At 39.0% G+C, this 21116-nt stretch overlaps 1 protein-coding gene across 3 annotated transcripts in view; it reads right to left on the bottom strand.

Annotated features, from left to right (window-relative positions):
* The window catches only part of PIK3CB (phosphatidylinositol-4,5-bisphosphate 3-kinase catalytic subunit beta), a 179187-nt gene that overhangs the window by 116084 nt on the left and 41987 nt on the right, over positions 1–21116 (bottom strand). For all 3 annotated transcript variants that reach the window (NM_001206047.2, XM_024988896.2, XM_059884087.1), the window contains one exon: positions 13104–13209. The gene's annotated coding sequence lies outside the window, so the exon portion shown is untranslated. The remainder of the gene's footprint in view (positions 1–13103; positions 13210–21116) is intronic.

Genomic DNA, 21116 nt, shown 5'->3' with positions numbered 1-21116 from the left:
GTACTCCCATGGGGAGTGGGGACAGTACATTATTGGTATTATTTCTTCACACTCAATGGGCTAATGAAAAATTTAGTTCAGCACATTACCAGGTCTAAAGTATGTTAATCTTCTTACAAAAATTTAAAAAAATAAAAATCACATCATTCCATTCTTCCAAAACATTGCAAACTGTTAGCTTCTTAGGATACTCAATTTAAAATTATTTAAACATTTTTCATTCAAATATTTAATTTTTTGTTTTGTTTTAAATACTTTTAAATTTATTTTGGCTGTGTTGGGTGTTAGTCACAGCACTGGGGATCTTTACTGGTGGTACACAGATTTTTCAGCTGTGGAGAGCTCGAGGGCTCATGCAAGATCCCAGTTCCTGGAACAAGAATCAAACCTGCATTCCCCGAAATTGCCAGGCAGGAGATGTCCTGAAATATTTCCATTTTTTATTAAATAATGCTATTTATTTTTTCCAGTGTTCCTAATTTCAGTCTGCTCTCCTGGCTTTTAATCTAAATGTTCAATTATACTTACCAATAAGAAAAAAATTATTTTAATTGGATATTTATTACCAAGAAGATGTATTTCATCCTCACAGTGTTCTCCCTTCACCCTGTCCCTTCTCTTCTACTTCCAATGAATAGTATTAGGGGCACAAGAAAGTGAAAGAAAGTGAAGTCGCTCAGTTGTGTCCGACTCTTTGTGACCCGGTGGACTGTAGCCCACCAGGCTCCTTTGTCCATGGGATTCTCCCGGCAAGAATACTGGAGTGGGTTGCCATTTCCTTCTCCAGGGGATCTTCGTGACCCAGGGATTGAACCCAGGTCTCCTGCACTGCAGGCAGACGCTTTACCCTCTGAGCCACCAGGGAAGCCCAGTGGCACAAGAACTAACCATTAACCTTGCTTCAGTCACTGGTGGACCATTACCATGATTCAGAGTACATATGATTATTTTTCTAAATATATCAAATCAATCGGACAAAGACTCATTACCAATTGCTAATATATGGGGATCTTCTCCAACCATTAAAGATACAGCTAATGGAATTCTCCAACATGATGTACAAGTACTTTCTATTTCAAAATATTTTTTTGCTTAAAATAATACATAAACAGAAAAGTACTTTACAAATAACTATTTAAAAAACACCATCTATATCAAGAATTAGAACACTGCCAGCATCCCAGAGACTCCATAGATATTCCGTCCAAATAGCAACTGCCTCCCTCATCTCTCAGCACAACTCTGTGGTAACCCTTTCTTTGCATTTTACTCAGTTTACATAATAGTACAAACTGCAAAGTGAAGCAAATATTATAATCCTGGCTTAGTGGATATACTTTGTACCTATTATGGGATACATACTTCAGACAAAAGTTTCACAGTCTGGACAACTACTGCTTCTGTTTTTCAGTCCTGTAGCAATGGAACCAACAGATTAACTAGGGTGGGTTTTCTTTTCTTTTACATGACAACAAATCTTGATTTGAGAAATCATAATCAAGTACAGTACTTGTTTATAACAAGTGACATCAAACAATTAAAAATTACTGTATAGCAAAGGGTACCCACATATAAGTGCTGTGAGGGTGAGTCATGAACCAGAGTGTACAAGTGTGTAGGGAGGCCGGTGAGTAACTACCCAACAGCCCTCGCATCTAGGAACTGATTCAGTGCCAGAAAGCCATCTGAATGGCAAACAGTAACACGAGAAGAATTTTAAATAGCTTACAGCTGTAGAAAAAAGCGCTGTTACAGGCGCCAAACCTTTTAGTTATTTCCATCTGCTGTCATTTTCAACATTAAATTGTAGGATGTAAAAATTAAATGAGAATCCTAAAAAGCTAGCATTTCTCCCAAACCATTTCAGGATTACCCTTCTCCACACTGGTCTAAGTTTGGTCTATGCAAGAATTTGTCTGTTTTAAAACTTTTCCTTGGGCTTCCCTGGTGGCTCAGTGGTAAAGAATCCACCTGCCAGTGCAAGAGATATGGGTTTGATCCCTGGTCCGGGAAGATAGCACATGCTGCAGAGGAACTAAGCCTATGCACCACAACTATTAAGCCTGTGCTCTAGAGCCCAAGAGCCCCAACTACTGAAGCCCGCGCACCCCAGAGCCTGTGCTCTCCAACAAGGGAAGCCACCAAATTAAGAAGCCCACACACTGCAACTAGAGATGCCCCTGCTCATCACAACTAGAGAAAAGCCCACACAGCAACAAAGAGCCAGGAAAGTCAAAAACGAATTAATTAAACTACCAAAAGAAGTTCTTAATTAAAACAAACAAAAATAAATAAAACTTCCCTGTCAACCAATTTTCCTCATAACCTATCCAACAATGAATAACAAAATGCTTCTGTGTATAGTTTTCATAGCCCCTTCATGCTACAACTAAAGATCTTGGATGCTGCAACTAAGACCCAGTGCAGCCAAATAAACACATATTTTTGAAAAAGTGGTTAGGACTCTGTGCTTTTACTGCCAAGGTTCCAGATTCAAACCCTAGTCAGGGAATTAAGATCCCACTAGCCATGCCACGTGGCCAAAACACAGAACAAAACAGTATGGTACTAGCACAAAAATAGACACACAGATCAAAGGAACCTAATAGAGAACTCAGAAATGAATTCACACTTATATGTCAACTTATCTATGACAAAGGAGGCGGAGGTAAGAACAAACAATGAAGAAAAGACAGCCTCTTCAATAGATGGTGTTCAAAAAACTGGACAGCTACATGAAAAAGAATCAAACTGAATTACTTTCTCATACAGAATACAAAAATTAATTCATAATGTTGATTAAAGACTTAAATGTCTGAAACCATAAAACTTGTACAAGAAAACACAGGATGCACACTCTTTGACATTGGCCTTAGCAATATTTGCGGGGTATGTCTCCTCAAACAAAGGGAGCAAAACCAAAAATAAACAAGTGGGATTACATCAAACTTTTCCTGCACAGCAAAGCAAAGTATCAACAAAATGAAAAGGCAACCCACTGAATCAGAAAAAAATATCTGAAAACAATATCCATTAAGGGGTTAACATCCAAACCATAAACTCATACAACTTAACATCAAAAAACAAACAGCCCAATTACAAAATGGGCAGAGAACCTGAATAGACATTTTTCCAAAGACATTCTGATGGCCAACAGATACACTGAAAAGATGCTCAACATCACTAACCATCAGAGAAATGTACACCAAAACAACAATGAGATACCACCTCCACCTGTCAGAATGGCTGCTGTCAAAAAACCAAGTAACAAGTGTTGGCAAGGACGTGGAAAAAAGGAAACCCTTGTGCACTGTTGGTGGGACTATACTGGAGCAGCCATTATTGAAAAACAGTACAGAGGTTCCTCAAAAAGTTAAAAATAGAACTTCCAGCAATTTCACTTCTGGGCATTTGCCTAGAACAAACCAAAACTCGAATTCAGAAACATATATGCACTCCAATGTCCACTGCAGCATTACTTACAACAGTCAAGATATGGAAACAACCTAAGCGTCCATCAATAGACAACTGGATAAAGATGTAATATCTGTATCTATAATGGAATATTACTTAGCCATAAAGGGGGAAGGCGATCTTGCCATTTTTTACAACACAGATGGATCTAGAGGGTATTATGCTAAATAAAATAAGTCAGACAGAAAAAGACAAATGCATCATCTCACTCACATGTGGAGTGTAAAAATTAAATAAACAAAATGAAAACAGATTCACAGGTAGAGAACAAACAGGCTCTTGCCACAAGACAGAGGGGTGAGGAGTGAGCAAAACAGGTGAAGGGAAGTAAAACATGCAAAGCTCCAGTTATATAATTTTTAAAAAAATAGCCACAAGTATCTAATACACAGCATAAGGAATAGGGTCAATAATAAGTTGTAATAGCTTTGTATAGGGATAGATGGGCACTAGACCAATCGTGGTGATCATTTCATAATATATGTGTGTGTGCTAAGTCACTTCAGGCATGTCCAACTCTGTCCAACCCTATACACTGTAGCCTGCCAGGTTCCTCTGTTCATGTGATTCTCCAAGCAAGAATAGTGGAATGGGTAGCCATTCCCTTCTCTGAGGGATCTTTCCCAAGCCACGGGTCAAACCTAGTCTCCTGTATAGCAGGTGGATTCCTTACCATCTAAGCCACCAGGGAAGCCCTTTTCCTAATGTATGCATGTATCAAATCATATGCAGTCCACCTGAAACTAACATAATATTGTACATCAACTGTTTCAATTTATTAAAAAAAAAAAAAAACCCACATGTGCTCTCTCAGTTACATTCAGTCCAATGCTGTGTACTCTACCACTGTGTTTTTTGAATCACCCTTCTTCATTCAAATAGAAAACAGAACTATGAAGAGGAGTGGGGGACACCGATGAGGCTACCATTGTGATGTTCCAAAATCATTCATCATTTAGCTTTCATCCTTGTTTATCACTCTGCACATACACTTTTTAATCCCCTGGTAAAAATGGACATGTTGACAGCTTTCTTTCTCCTCTTGACTAATCATCTGATTAAAATGACCATATTTTTCCTAAGTATACAGACACAAAGTACATGAATTTGAGGCAGGTAGAGCCAAGAGTAGTTTCCAAGAGAAAGGCATATTTGAACAGTCTTGAAGAGAGGAAATTGAAAATGAAATGAAAAAGAACATATGTAAAGGCCTGCTGCTACTGCTAAGTCACATCAGTCGTGTCCGACTGTGTGCGACCCCATAGATGGCAGCCCACCAGGCTCCCCCATCCCTGGGATTCTCCAGGCAACAATACTGGAGTGGGTTGCCATGTCCTTCTCCAGGAGATCTTCCCAACCCAGGGATCGAACCCCGGTCTCCTGCATTGCAGGCAGACGCTTTACCATCTGAGCCACCAGGGAAACTCAGAATGGTAGTGGAGCGGCTGGCCAAATCCACGTTCCGATAGGCCACATTAAGGTACTATTTTTATGCAAAAAACAACAGGAGACTCAATGATGAATGTTAAGCAAGTGAATAAAAATTGATCAAATAAACAATTTTTATACATCACAGTGAGAAAATGAATATACAAATAACACAAACCCAATAGAAAAATGGGCAAAATAATTAAACAGAAATTTTCACAGGAGCCAAAAGTCCCATTAGCATATCAGGAGTATGTACCATAAATATCATTAGTCACCAAGGAAAGTGAATTAAACCACAATGAGATACCATTTCATAGATCTGGAGGGACAGTAAACTGATTCAACCTCTTCCAAGAATTTTGGCATCAAAAATTCCTTTACTAGGCATCCATGCCAGGAAACCTCTTATCCAAGTTGTCACATGTACACGGGTGTGGAATGCAAAATTTTTCATAATATCCAAAAACTAGAGTCGAACACAACTGAGTGACTTCACTTTCACTTTGCACTTTCCTGCACTGGAGAAGGAAATGGCAACCCACTCCAGTGTTCTTGCCTGGAGAATCCCAGGTATGGGGGAGCCTGGTGGGCTGCCGTCTCTGGGGTCACACAGAGTCGGACACGACTGAAGTGACTTAGCGGCAGCAGCAGACACAAACTAAATGTGCATTGATAGAATGGATCAGGACTTCCCTGGTGGCACAGTGGATGAGGGTCCACCTGCCAATGCAGGGGACACAGGTTTGATCCTTGCCCCAGGAAGATTCCACATGCTGCGTAGTACCCAAGCCTGTTTGCCACAACTACTGAACATGTGCTCTAGAGCCCGTAGGCCACAACTACTAAAGCCTGCACACCTACAGCCTGTGGTCCTCAACTAGAGAAGCTGCCCCAATGAGAAGCCTTCATGCTGCAGTGAAGAGCTGCCCCTACTCACTGCAGCTAGAGAAAGCCCACGCGCAACAATAAACACCTAGAGCAACCAAACCAACTAAAATTTCAAAGAACAGAATGGTTCAATAAATTATACATTTTAAAATATAGGAAATTACTAAAGCTATACATAGTACCATAAATGAATCGTATAAATAATATTCAGAGAAATAAAAAAGAATATATACAATATGATTCCATTTACTCAAAGCCTTATATCATTCAGAGATAGAGATGAACAGAGGTAGTAAGGTTATAAAGAAAAGAAAGAAAATAACAAAAATTCAGTAAAGAAGAGCTTGGGGAGAGGAAGGGAGACTGATAGAAGAAAACACCTATGATTCATCTGGCTGTTATGCAGAGTTGTTCACTTTTCATCATTCTTTAAATTATAAATTTAGGTTCTCATGTGCTATTCCGCATAGATGCTAAATTTCACACTCTTTTTACGGATTAACAGCAATAACAGATGTAAAGCTCCTCAGCAGCACCTACCCTGAAGAATCCATTTGATGGGAACCCATTCCCCATTTTACTGTGCCTATGACCTCAGGGTTAATGATAATCAAACCCAAGCTCTAGATTTTTTCTATCTCCAGCAGTTGCTTCCTTTCCAGCATTATTCCTACCTAAGAATCCTAACTATCATCATGGCCCTAACTACTACTCCTCACCAGCTTTGTCTTTATCTCTAGATTCCAGGAGGGAAGTGACATTAGCATCTGCAGCAAGGAGTTGTGATCCTGCTCAGCTCTACTCTTTTGCTGAAATCTAAACAGTGAATTCCTGAATGACAGAGACATGTTCTGTCATCTTTGCAGTTCTTTGTCCACCATGTCTGATACAGGACCTCAGTAACTATTTCCTAAATGATGAATAAATAAATACTTATATTACAGAGCTAAGCTACTAGTGGAAAATAAGATTAAAGTTTAAAATCAATTTGGTGCTTTCTCAGGTTCCCTAGACCCTTTCACATTCTAAAACAGAATCTTCAAGAACAAGAGAAAGACAATTCCAAAGCTGCTTTAAAATCTTTGCCACAAAAAAGAGTAGATCTGTAGTCATCACCTGTATATTATAACCTCCATTAATTAATAATTCTTAAAACTCTGAAAACAAAAGTTAGACCCTTTCTTCAAAGTAACATAAATGATTTCCCATTTCAATTTTTACTATTATAATTTACTATTATTTTCTTTTAAAACTTACACTTAAGAGGGAGGGATAAATTGGGAGATTAAGATTGACATATACATACTACTTCATTAGTTACCTGTATACCTATATAAAATATTTTACGTAAAATAGGTAACTAATAAAAACCTATCTACTCAGTAGTATGTGATGGCCCATATGGGAAAAGAATGTTTAAAAAAAAAACAACAACAAGAGTGGATATATGTATAATTGATTCATTTTATTGTACACCTGAAACTAACACAACACTGTATTGCAAATCAAGTATACTCTAATAAGAATTTTTTTTTAAACTTACACTTAAAATGTACTCTATGTATAATGCATAAAACTAGTTCATCCTCAACATAAACAAGAACAAGGCAGTCATTTATATCGCTTTATATATACTACTTCCTCTGTCATGTGGCAGTCAAAAGGCTAAGTGAGATGCTTGCAGCAAAGAAAACAGTTTTGAAAGGTCATGCTACGCAGAGAGCAGAATTTCTATCACAATATCCTTACTGTCTGTGGCAGACTATATGACAATCTAACCACAGTTATTTTCTGAGTTAAAGCAAAAAGCATGTTATCAAAGAACCAGAAACAGTAGACACTCAACAATATAATCTTTATGAACATTTTTCTAATGCATAAACATCCAGTGCATGTTAAACAAAAAGAATCCTGAGGCAATGAACTGGGAGAAGAGGAACTAGTAAAAAGTAGAATACAAGTTTAAACCATTCAGTTTATTCATAATGTTCACAAAACATGATAAGCAGTTTCTAAAATAAACTTTTTGAAGTTTATTATTACCATATGATGCAGTTAAAACATAAGATTTACCTAGGAAATGCAAAATTATAACAATATTGAAGCCAATGAATATGATCTATTTCAATATTTCCAAATCTTAATGACAACCGCAAACAAGGTACAAAGTTTTGAAAACCTCTCTGCAGAAACTATAATCCCATCAGCACTTTTTTTTGCTTATTAATAACTTTGATTGGTCTTCTATCCATCTAAACAAAGAATGTCTTTCCCAACTATTAAACAGACAATGTGTCAGTCAACAACACAATGAAAATCTCTCCACCTCCTTATAAAATTTCCAATTTCCAAATACATCTGTTGGGGGAGGGGAAGCATTCTAACTCATTTAATCATCCTGTCCAATCCTTGGAGATCATAGTTATTCCTACTCAGAAATTAAAACACATAGCTTTCTCTTAAGCCAAGTAAAGGTCCTTAGTACAGTAAACATCACAGTCAGATTACACAGAATAAGTTTTGGGCAATGCATTCTTTTCAAAGCCCCATAATTTTCATTTTTGTGAGGATCTCTCACTAAAATTTATTAATAACTAGGTGTTCTTGCCTGGAGAATCCCAGGGACAGGGGAGCCTGGTGGGCTGCCATCTATGAGGTCGCAGAGAGTCTGACACGACTGAAGCGACTCAGCAGCAGCAGCAGCAGCAGGTGACAACTTTCTTTACCAGTTCTGACCTGGCAACAGAGCATGAAGATTTGTGTTCCTTCTAAGACTACTAGAAAACAATCTATGATAAACCTTCTTTTAAGGAAATATACTTAAAATGTTCTACTGCTCAAAATCAAAAACACACTATAAACCAGACAAAGATGTGAAGAAACTGTAAACCCTTGTATATTTCAGGTGGGAATGAAAAATGGTACAAACACTGAAAGAATATGGTAGTTCCTAAAATATTTAAATAGAATTACCATATGATCCAGGGCTTCCCTTGTGGCTTAGCTGGTAAAGAATTTGACCCCAATGCAAGAGACCTAGGCTCGATTCCTGGGTTGGGAAAATCACCTGGAGAAAGGAAAGACTACCCACTCTTAGTATTCTGGCCTGGACAATTCCATGGACTGTATAGTCCATGGGGTCACAAAGAGTCGAACACAACTGAGCAACTTTCACTTCACTTCACCACGCTGCTGCTGCTAAGTCGCTTCAGTCGTGTCCGACTCTGCGCGACCCTATAGACGGCAGCCCACCAGGCTCCCCCGTTCCTAGGATTCTCCAGGCAAGAACACTGGAGTGGGTTGCCATTTCCTTCTCCAATGCATGAAAGTGAAAAATGAAAGTGAAGTCGCTCAGTCGTGTCCGACTCCTAGCAACCCCATGGACTGCAGCCCACCAGGCTCCTCCGTCCATGGGATTTTCCGGCCAAGAGTACTGGAGTGGGGTGCCATTGCCTTCTCCTCACTTCACCATATAATCCAGCAATTCTACTTTTCTTGGTATATAACCCAAAAGAATGAAATGCAAGCAGTCACATGGATATCTGTATACTCATATTTGCTGCTGCTAAGTCACTTCAGTCGTGTCCGACTCTGTGCAACCCCATAGACGGCCTCCTACCATTGTTTACAGCAGTATTATTAACAATAGCCAAAGGTGGAAACAAGTCAAATTTGACTCAATAGATGGGTGGAAAAACAAAATGTGGTACATATTAATACATACAATGGAATATTTATTCAGCCTTAGAAGAGACATTGTGATACATGCTAAACAGAAGAACCTTGAGGACACCTATGCTAAGTGAAATAAACCAACCATGAAAGGACAAACACTGTATGATTGCACTTACAAGCCCTAAACAGAACAGGCAAATTCTCAGAGACAGACAACTTCACAGAATAAGAGTTATCTGGGTTTGGGGGTGATACAATAAGTTGTGGAGATGGATAGTGCTGATGGGTGCACAATACCATGACTATATTTATGTCATGAAATTGTACACTTAAAAACAGTTAAAATGGCCAATGTTTAGGAAGAACATGTTGAGCTCTTTCCAAATGCCCATATTTGTACATATCCCAAGTTTAAGGATCCCTTCATCTATAAAATGTGGATAACTTCCATTTTAGAGAGAAGGTGTTGATAGGATGAAATATGATGATAAAGTAAGAACAATAAAGTCATATAGAGCTGTGGATGGCTTAACATTTATTTAAGCTCATTTATCTGAAAACTTGCCCCACTGGAGAAGGGAATGGCAAACCACTACAACATTCCTGCCTTGAGGACCCCATGAACAGTGTAAAAAGGTAAAAATAGGAATGGGCTTCCCTTGTGGCTCAGACAGTAAAGCATCTGCCTATAATGTGGGAGGCCCAGGTTCGATCCCTGTGTCAGGAAGTTCCCCTGGAGAAGGAATGGCAACCCACTCCAGTATTCTTGCCTGGAAAATCCCATGGACAAAGGAGCCTGACAGGCTATAGTCCACGGAGTCACAAACAGCTAGACATACCTGAGTGAAAGACCAATTACTATGACTAGGACTTCCAACTAGAAATGGGCCCGTAGAAATGAAAGCTCAGAGTCCTAACCGCTGGACTGCCAGGAAATTCCCAGGAAAAGGTCTTTAAGACCTTTTTGTTACTTCTGTACTCTGACACCATCTCTTAGTCAATCACAATGTGGTTTGGAAATCTCCTTTTTATTAAAGTTTTTAAAAAGGGAGTACTCTTTCTCAATTTATAGATAGAAGCAACAGCAAGAGAAGGGACCCTTGACAATATGAAATGAAACAATTAATTCTTTCAATATTTCTCAGTCTCTGTATCTGCTCTAAGTAAAGAAAAGCGAGCAATGACTGTACAGATGAAACTGAACATTCAGATGCTTTGTACACATGAAGAAGCATACCTAATTCATATATAGCAAATGTTAACTTACCATACCAAATGAAAATAATAATAGTCAAATGATCAATTTTGTTATGCACATTTTACAATTTAAACAGAGACTTCCCTGGTGGTCCGGTGGTTAAGAATCTATCTTGCAATGCAAGGGACACAGATTCAATTCCTGTTCAGGGAGCAGCTGAATCTGTGAGCCACAACTACTGTGTCTATACACTCCAGAGCCCATACCACAACTTGAGAGCCGTGTGCGCCTCTACTGAAACCCCCATGCTCTGGGGCCCACGCTCCCCAAGTAGAGAATGTCTGTGTGCCACAACGAAAGGCCTTGTGTGCCACACCTAGGACTCAACATAGCCAAATAAATAAATATTTTTAAAATAAAATAAAATCCAAATAAATTTATCCATCAGGAATTACAAGCCCTCCATGTATCCAATTCACCTTTTTCTACACTTCCTTCTTTCCTGTGGTATTAAAAAAATCTGTGTTATTGTATTAAACTTATCTCCTGGAGTAGAAAATAGCAACTCACTCCAGTGTTTCTACCTGGAAAATTCTACCTGGAAAATGGACAGAGGAGCCTGTACAGTCCATGGGGTCAGAGAGTTGGACATGACTGAACATGCGCGCGCACACACACACACAAAATGCTAAAATATCTTCCACGTGGCTAACTTTCCCAATGATTGCTGTCTTATTTCCTGCACAAACTTCTTGAAAAACATTCTATTTTATTCTTCATGCTTCTTTGTATTTTGTAAAACCATTTGCTTAACCTCTTATAACTCATCTTGGTCTATTCAATCTGTTCTCGCAGATCAAGAATCTCATACTAATTACTATGTTACTTTATTATATAATTAACCTAATAATTATTAATTATTAGGTTATGTTTATACCTTAGATAGGTTATTGAATTTAATTAATCTTAATGCCCTTCTAGGGTATTAAAATCCATAATCTTTCTAAGTATCTCATCCTTCTTCATACTTTTCTTATTCTTCCTTTATTGATTCTTTTTAACACCAATATTTACAATAAGCATTTCTAAAAGTTCTGTGCTTTACCTTTTTCTCTCTGCTAGGATACTAGAAATGTTATCTACTTCCACAGCTTAAGCTCCATGTGAATTACTCCAAAGTTTGTATCTTTGGGCCCTAAATTATCATTTTTCTAAATTTTAGTCTCGTATTTCCACATTTAGGGAGAAACACTGAAAGTTCTACCTGTACTTCCAAAATCAAAATAGGTCTAACAGAATTCATGTTACAGTCCCATCTGCTTGCCCCATAATAACCAGTCTTTCTTTGTGGTTTCCTTACTTTTCTTATGCTACTCAAAATCCTACATTCATATACATGATTTCTCTCTTCCATATGCCCTGTCAAACTTGCCTTTTAAATCTATACTGCTCAATGAACTCACAAACCACCAACATCCACTCCCACCCCCAACTCAGGTAATCATTATTTCACTTTTGTAGCACTTATCACAGAGAAGGCAATGGCAACCCACTCCAGTGCTCTTGCCTGGAGAATCCCAGGGACGGGGGAGCCTGGTGGGCTGCTGTCTATGGGGTCGCACAGAGTCGGACACGACTGAAGTGACTTAGCAGCACTTATCACAGTGATGAGTGCTGTTAAACACCTAACTTGCCTGCTAGACTACGAGCCCCGTATAACAAACAAGTTATACCCAGGCACGGAATATCTGGACCCTGTTAATGGTATAACTAGGGTAGACCATGTAAATCAACACACAAAACAGTAAAAAAAAAAGGCATAAAAATAGTTCAGCAAATACACAATGTTGTCTGTCAATTATATCTAAATAAAGCTGGAGGGAAATATTTGGGCATTAAATTCTTTATAAGAAGCTTGAACCAAGATATATATTGGTTTATACATACATATATATAATATATGTATGTTAATAGTTATACACTATAACTACAGTGCTTAGAGAAATGATTGCTACATACTAAGTACATACCATATATTGGTTTAATAAATCACTTAAGAGGTAAAATGTTCACTTTTTCAACTTCTCTTCACTATTTACTGCAAACTTACTTTTAGCAACAATCATAGACGGAAAATGGCCTCTAACCATCCAGCAATGACCTCTTAACTGCTAAATTCGAAAAGCTCTCAGTTTTTAATTAACCTCTCTAAAAATCTTTAAATACCACTGACCCCTCCTCTCTCCTTCATGAAGCTGTGTTAAAATATGTGGTAAACATAATCCTAAGTATCAATCTTAAAACAAAGCTTACAATTTCCTTCCTATGTCCACCCTAGAAGAACTAAATGATTTTAAAATGTAACCAATATTCAGATCTTCCTTCTATATTTAACTACTGAAAAAATAATTGATAAAGATGTAAAACTCATACTTACCTTGAAATAAGAGCTCCCATTTCAGTGTTTTAGAAAAATAGACGGTATTACTTGTTTTTTTGAAAGTGAAGTTTTCATGGAAGACTTTTTCAGATTAGAAGATACACTACAGAAAAAAGGGTAAAGATAAAAAATATTAATACCTAAATGGACTAAATTAAAAATAATAATATCACTTATATAACATAATTGCTTATAACTCCGTAATTGCTTATAACTCCGTAATTTTAAATATGGGAAAAACAAAGAAAACACATAAACCACAATATTTAACAAAATGTTAGAGCTGAAAGGGAATTAAGTTCATATCCTATTCACCTATCTGATCTCTTATGTAGATCACCTCCTACTTCTTGAAACCTCTTTTCTGTAATATACTAGTTATCTTTCTACTTCCCAAGCCACCCCTCCATCTACGTCATAAGTGGCTAACCACGAGTAGCTTTCCCCTTACTTCTTTAATGTAATCTTTGACACACACAAAATATATGGAAAGATGAATGTAAGCAAGCATAAAATGAACACAGTAAATTGTAAATCACCACGTCACATAAGAACACCAATAACATAATCTAAGTGCTTCTGTCCTCCTAACCTTCATCCTAATTATGTATTATCCCATCATTTTTTAAAATATAACACTGTCACATATGCATATGTCCTTAAATAGTATTTTGTTTAGGTATGTGTCCTCCCCCAACCCATCATCATTTTTTCAGCTTGATAAACTGGTATGCTGAATGAAATATTTGGGGATGTGAATTTTTTCACGTAATATTTTTCTATGTTTTATCCATGTTACATTTTCACTGCCTTATATGGTATTCCATAATATAAATATGCCACAATCTATTTATGTATTCTGTTGACAAATATATGTATGCCTTACTTTTTTGCTTTTATCAACATTACTATTCAAGTCGCCAGGTATATTTTTACAAGACTGTCTTTGGGATATGCAAAGTGGGAAACTGGTGGGTCACAGGGCATCCAAATTCTCATCTATCAAAAATGCCCAAGTGCCTTCAACTGGATCACCTTACCAATTCACCAGCAGCATATGAAGATGTCCTCTCCAATACTAGGTAAAATCAAATTTTCTAATTTGTAGCAGTCAGTCCAGTCAGTCAGTTCAGTTGCTCAGTCATGTCCAACTCTTTGCACCCCATAAACCGCAGCACGCCACGCCTTCTTGTCCATCACCAACTCCCAGAGTCCACCCAAACCCATGTCCATCAGGTCAGTGATACAATCCAACAGTCTCATCCTCTGTTGTCCCCTTATCCTCCTGCCCTCAATCTTTCCCAGCATCAGGGTCTTTTCGAATGTGTCAGCTCTTCGAATCAGGTGGCCAAAGTATTGGAGTTTCACCTTCAACATCAGTCCTTCCAATGAACATGCAGGACTGATCTCCGTTAGGATGGACTCGTTGGATCTCCTTGCAGTCCAAGGGACTCTCAAGAGTCTTCTCCAACACCACAGTTCAAAAGCATCAATTCTTTGGCACTCAGCTTTCTTCACAGTCCAACTCTCGCATCCATGCATGACCACTGGAAAAACTATAGCCTTGACTAGACGGACCTTTGTTGACAAAGTAATGTCTCTGCTTTTTAATATGCTGTCTAGGTTGGTCATAAATAACTCTCCTTCCAAGGAGCAATCGTCTTTTAATTTCATGGCTACAATCACCATCTACAGTAATTTTGGAGCCCAGAAAAATAAAGTCAGCCATTGTTTCCATTGTTTCCCCATCTATCTGCCATGAAGTGATGGGACCAGAGGCCATGATCTTCGTTTTCTGAATGTTAGCAGGAATCAAAGGAGAGCATAACTGTTGCTATTAAACTTGAAAATCTTCATTTGAAAACTTCAAAACAAAATTTGGCTAGGAAGCAAATAATTTAATTCCAGTCTTGGTTTCTTTGCTTTTGAAATAAGGTCAATGATATGCTTTCTAAAAGGAAAGGAATGTTATAATTTTAGAGTAATGTCAACATATATCAAACTGCTTACTTTCCCAAAAGTAAGGGAATTAGTCAACTCAAAAATTACCAACATGCTGGTGCAGGATGTTGACAGTGAGGGAGGCTATGTGGCCGGGTGAGGGGGAGGGGGGTGGGGGAAGGTTGCATATATGGGAACTATGCACTTCCCATTCAATTTTACTGTAAAACTAAAACTGCTCTTTAACACAAACCAAAAAAAAAAAAAAAAAGTCTATTTAAAAGGGAAAAGAGAAAAGGAAAGCAAAAAGTAATAAATAATTTAATACAGGCTATAAATGAATGTAAGTATACTGCTTACTCTTGTTCAACAGTCAATTACTCTGACTTACTCAAACACAGAATTAAATACAATTTATTCTTAAAGTTCCTAGTATCCTTTAGATTTAAACAATGTTATTAATAACCTAACACATGAAGATCCACTCAAAACTTTATTGTCAAAACAGAACTTACTAAGAGAACTTCTAACCTTTAACCCTAACTATAACCCTAACCCTAAATTTTAAAGGGGTGGGGGTGGGGGGGAGAATTTCAAAAGCTCATCCAAAAGCACTGAGAACGGCACATGATGATACCAAAACCCCCACACAGAGCACCACAACTAGAGAAGCCTGCAAGACCCAATGACACCCAGCACAGTCAAAATTAAAAAAAAAAAAAAAAAATCTACATTCCAACATAAAAAAGAAACAAACTCACATATACAAACTAACGATGGGGGGGTGGTGACTGCCGCAGGGGATAAAGAAATACAAACTATTGTTATGTGGAAGACCCCCAGAAGGGGGAAGATCCCCAAGAGAAGGTAATGGCAACCCACTCCCCCATATTCTTGCCTGGAGAATTCCATGAACAGAGGAGCATGGAGATCTCTAGTCCATAGGGTTGCAAAGAATCGGACACAATTGAGTAACACACAGACACACACACACACACACACACGCAAAGAGTTGGAAACATCTAATACACACCAATAGGAGCTACTCTACGTTCAAGGTCAGGAGGGACGGCAGTGAGGAGATACCCCTCGTCCAAGGTAAGGAGCAGCAGCTGCGCTTTGCTGGAGCAGCCATGAAGAGATACTCCACGTCCAAGGTAAGAGAAACTCAAGTAAGATGGTAGGTGTTGCAAGAGGGCATCAGAGGGCAGACACACTGAAACCATACTCACAGAAAACTAGTCAATCTAATAACACTAGGACCACAGCCTTGTCTAACTCAATGAAACTAAGCCATGCCCGTGGAGCCACCCAAGATGGGCGGGTCATGGTGGAGAGGTCTGACAGAATGTGGTCCACTGGAGAAGGGAATGGCAAACCACTTCCGTATTCTTGCCTTGAGAACCCCATGAACATATGAAAAGGCAAAATGATAGGATACTGAAAGAGGAACTCCTCAGGTCAGTGAGTGCCCAATATGCAACTGGAGATCAGTGGAGAAATAACTCCAGAAAGAACGAAAGGATGGAGCCAAAACAAAAACAATACCCAGTTGTGGATGTGACTGGTGATAGAAGCAAGGTTTGATGCATAGGAACCTGGAATGTTAAGTCCATGAATCAAGGCAAATTGGAAGTGGTCAAACAGGAGATGGCAAGAGTGAACATCGACATTCTAGGAATCAGAGAACTAAAATGGACTGGAACGGGTGAATTTAACTCAGATGACCATTATTATCTACTACTGCGGGCAGGAATCCCTCAGAAGAAATGGAGTAGCCATCATGGTCAACAAGAGAGTCCAAAATGTAGTACTTGGATGCAATCTCAAAAACGACAGAATGATCTCTGTTTCCAAGGCAAACCATTCAATATCACAGTAATCCAAGTCTATTTCCCAACCAGTAATGCTGAAGAAGCTGAAGTTGAACAGTTCTATGAAGACCTACAAGACCTTCTAGAACTAACACCCAAAAAAGATGTCCTTTTCATTACAGGGGACTGGAATGCAAAAGTAGGAAGTCAAGAAACACCTGGAATAACAGGCAAATTTGGCCTTGGAATAAAGAATGAAGCAGGGCAAAGGCTAATAGAATTTTCCCAAGAGAATGCACTGGTCATAGCAAACACTCTCTTCCAACAACACAAGAGAAGACTCTATACATGGACATCACCAGATGGTCAACACCGAAATCAGATTGATTATATTCTTTGCAGCCAAAGATGGAGAAGCTCTATACAGTCAGCAAAAACAAGACCAGGAGCTGACTGTGGCTCAGATCATGAACTCCTTATTGCCAAATTCAGACTTAAATTGAAGAAAGTAGGGAAAACCACGAGACCATTCAGGTATGACCTAAATCAAATCCCTTATGATTATACAGTGGAAATGAGAAATAGATTTAAGGGACTAGATCTAATAGATCGAGTGCCTGATGAACTATGGATGGCTGCAAAGAATATAATCAATCTGATTTCGGAGTTTCGTCAAGGCTGTGGTTTTTCCAGTGGTCATGTATGGATGCGAGAGTTGGACTGTGAAGAAGGCTGAGTGCCGAAGAATTGATGCTTCTGAACTGTGGTGTTGGAGAAGACTCTTGAGAGTCCCTTGGACTGCAAGGAGATCCCACCAGTCCATTCTGAAGGAGATCAGCCCTGGGATTTCTTTGGAAGGAATGATGCTAAAGCTGAAACTCCAGTACTTTGGCCACCTCATGCGAAGAGGTAACTCACTGGAAAAGACTCTGATGCTGGGAGGGATTGGGGGCAGGAGGAAAAGGGGACGACAGAGGATGAGATGGCATCACCGACTCGATGGACGTGAGTTTGAGTGAACTCCGGGAGATGGTAATGGACAGGGAGGCCTGGCGTGCTGCGATTCATGGGTCGCAGAGTCCGACACGACTCAGAGACTGAACTGAACTGAACACACACAGGAAGTTAGGCATGAACAACAGAGAAGTAGCCTATTGAAAAGGATGCAAGCTGATCTCTAAACCCCACCTAAGACACGCCCAGGAGAGCTCACAGATATGCTACAAAAAATAACCACAGAGATCATTCCAAGTCCGCCCATGCGCCCCAGGCACAATGTGGATACAAACTAGCCAAAGGGGCTTCTCCAACTCCGACACAAGAGCCACTGATGCAAAGCTGTGTCCTCAAGTAACCTTACGCAGCCAGGAACCCATTATGGGTTCATAAATATTCTACACATACATACAACTGATTATAACAGACTGAATTATCGGAAAGACATAGTAGAGCTTGTTGTTATGTCACATGCAACTGTCAATCAAAACAGTCCACGCCCAACTAGATGAACATGTAACAGCCCAATTTGGCTGGGTCCCAGACATAACCCCTTCCCTGACTGGCCTTGAACGTACACCCAATTTGCATTCCCTTTCCTGACTGGTGGCGGGTACAAGCCCTATTTTGCACAGGGTAGAACCAAGAAGAAGTACAAAAAGAAAGCCAAGAGGGATTGCTGCTTCTCCTTCAGGGTTTCAGGTCTCCCAAGTCTCCGGTGTTTACTATCCACTGTCTCCTTAATAAAATTCTGTCTGCCTGAGCTGTAACCAGTCTGTTGTTTCAAATTCTTGCTACAATAAGACAAGAGCTGAGAAATCCTGCTTGCTTGAGCTATAGTAATTATAGTTAGTCTTTGATGCAAAATCTTTGTTATGACGACACAAAAACTCAGGGAGAGAAATAAACTGACCTGTTGCTCAGACTAAGCGTCTGTCTACAATATGGGAGACCTGGGTTCAATCCCTGGGTCGGAAGTTCCCTGGAGAAGGACATCGCAATCCACTCCAGTACTATTGCCTGGAAAATCCCATGGACAGAGGAGCCTGGTAGGCTACAGTCCATGGGGTCACAAAGAGTCGGACACGACTGAGCGATCTTCACCGTTGCTATTATACATAAAATAAATAAGCTACAAGGATATACTGTACAGCACAGGGAGTTTAGTCAATATTTTACAAGAACTATAAATGGAGTATAAATGATAAAATATTTGAATCATTATGTTGTACATATACCTGCAAACTAATACAAACTAATATTTTAGACTGACTATCTCAATAAAATAAACCAATAAACAATGTTGATATTTTAAAAATAACTCTGTGGGAGAGGGAGGGGGGGATGATTTGAGAGAATGGCATTAAAACATGTATAATATCATATAAGAAATGAATCACCAGTCCAGGTTCGATGCAGGATACAGGAAGCTTGGGGCTGGTACACTGGGATGACCCAGAGGGATGGTATGGGGAGGGAGCTGGTAGGGGGGTTCAGGATGGGGAACACGTGTACACCCGTGGCAGATGCATGTTGATGTATGGCAAAACCAATACAATATTGTAAAGTAAAAAAATAAATAAATAAATTTTAAAAAATAAATAAAGTTAGTTATTAACTTTGGAAAAAAATAAAAATAACAATTCTTAAAATACTTATTTTTGGCTGCGCTGGATCTTCATTGCTGTGTGCAGGCTTTCTCTAGTTGTGGAGAGCTGGGACTACTCTTTGCTGCAATGCACAGGCTCCTCATTGCATTGGCTTCTCTTGTTGAGGAGCAGAGGCTCTAGGCACTCAGGCTTCAGTAGTTTGGCTTAGTTGCTTTTTGACATGGGTAATCTTCCTGGACCCGTGATCAAACCTATGTCCCCCACATTAGCAGGGGGATTCTTAACCACAAGATCACCAGGGAAGTCCATAAAAATGATAAAATTAAAAATTAAATTCTAAAAATCACTTCATGGTGGAGGTGCTCATCTCTCTCCTTTCCCTACTGGACCAAGAGCATTCCTCACATACTACCAAAAAGTCCTAGCCCTACATCAAAGGAATGTAATCTCTATTCTAACACTTATTTTTATAAAATGCAATTAGAACACTCAGAATATTCTTTGAGGGAATTCCCTGGTGGTCCAGTGGTTGCTGCTGCTGCTAAGTTACTTCAGTCGTGTCCGACTCTGTGCGACCCCATAGACAGCAGCCCACGAGGCTCCCCCATCCCTGGGATTCTCCAGGCAAGAACTTAGGACTCTGCATTTCCACTGCAGAAGGCACAGAATCAATTCTAGTGAGAGATCACATGGGAGCTGGTATCCCACATGCTGAGTGGTCCAGCTCTCCTCCCAAAAAAAGTTTCTTTGATACCCATGAAATCGAATACTTCTTGATTATCCAAGAAATAATCAGATTAAGACTATTAGTGTATGAGTTTGTTAGTCTTTCTTTTTACAGATGGAGATTATATATTCTGGCTTTTTAAAAAATACAGTTTCTGAATGGACCAATACAGTCAGTAAATATAAAGGGGGAAATTGGCAATTTTATTAGTACTCTGGAAAATAAAAATTAAAACCACAATAAGATACCATGTGTGTACCCATCAGAATGGGTAAAAATTAAAGAAAATAATAATACCCAGGCTTGTTGAAAGTGTACAGCAACGGAAATCTACATTACTTTATGACATAGAAATTCCACCCTAGATATAAATCCAAAAGAAATGTGTATACATTTCATCAAAAGATATTTACTAGAATGCTCACTGCAGCATTATTTCAGACTACCCAAAAAGTACAAATGTAAAACAGAATGGATAAATGATATATTAGCATAGTATAATACTATGTTGCAATGAAAATGAATTAAGTACCTTAGAGATAATTAAATATGGTCTGACACATGAAAAATATGCAAGATGCTAAGCAAAAAAAAATGTACAGATAGTTGCTGTAATGTGTTTTGGGCAGAGGGATAAAGATGTAATCTATATTCATATTCTCTTTGGGCTTCCCTGGTGGCTCAGATGGTGAAGAATCTGCCTGCAGTGCAGAAGACCTGCGTTCAATCCCTGGGTCAGGAAGACCCCCTAGAGAAGGGAATGACAACCCACTCCAGTACAGAGGAGCCTGGCAGCCCAAACTCCATGGAACTCCAAAGAGTTAGACATGACTGAGTGTCACGACTGAGCAATTACCACTACCACCACAGTAAAAGACAATGGAAGATTATACAGAAACTAGTAATATTAGTTTCCTAGGTA

Source organism: Bos taurus, chromosome 1 (genome assembly GCF_002263795.3).
Source record: "Bos taurus isolate L1 Dominette 01449 registration number 42190680 breed Hereford chromosome 1, ARS-UCD2.0, whole genome shotgun sequence".
In the NCBI taxonomy this organism is placed as follows: Eukaryota; Metazoa; Chordata; class Mammalia; order Artiodactyla; family Bovidae; genus Bos; species Bos taurus.
This window is presented reverse-complemented; position numbering and strand designations above follow the sequence as displayed.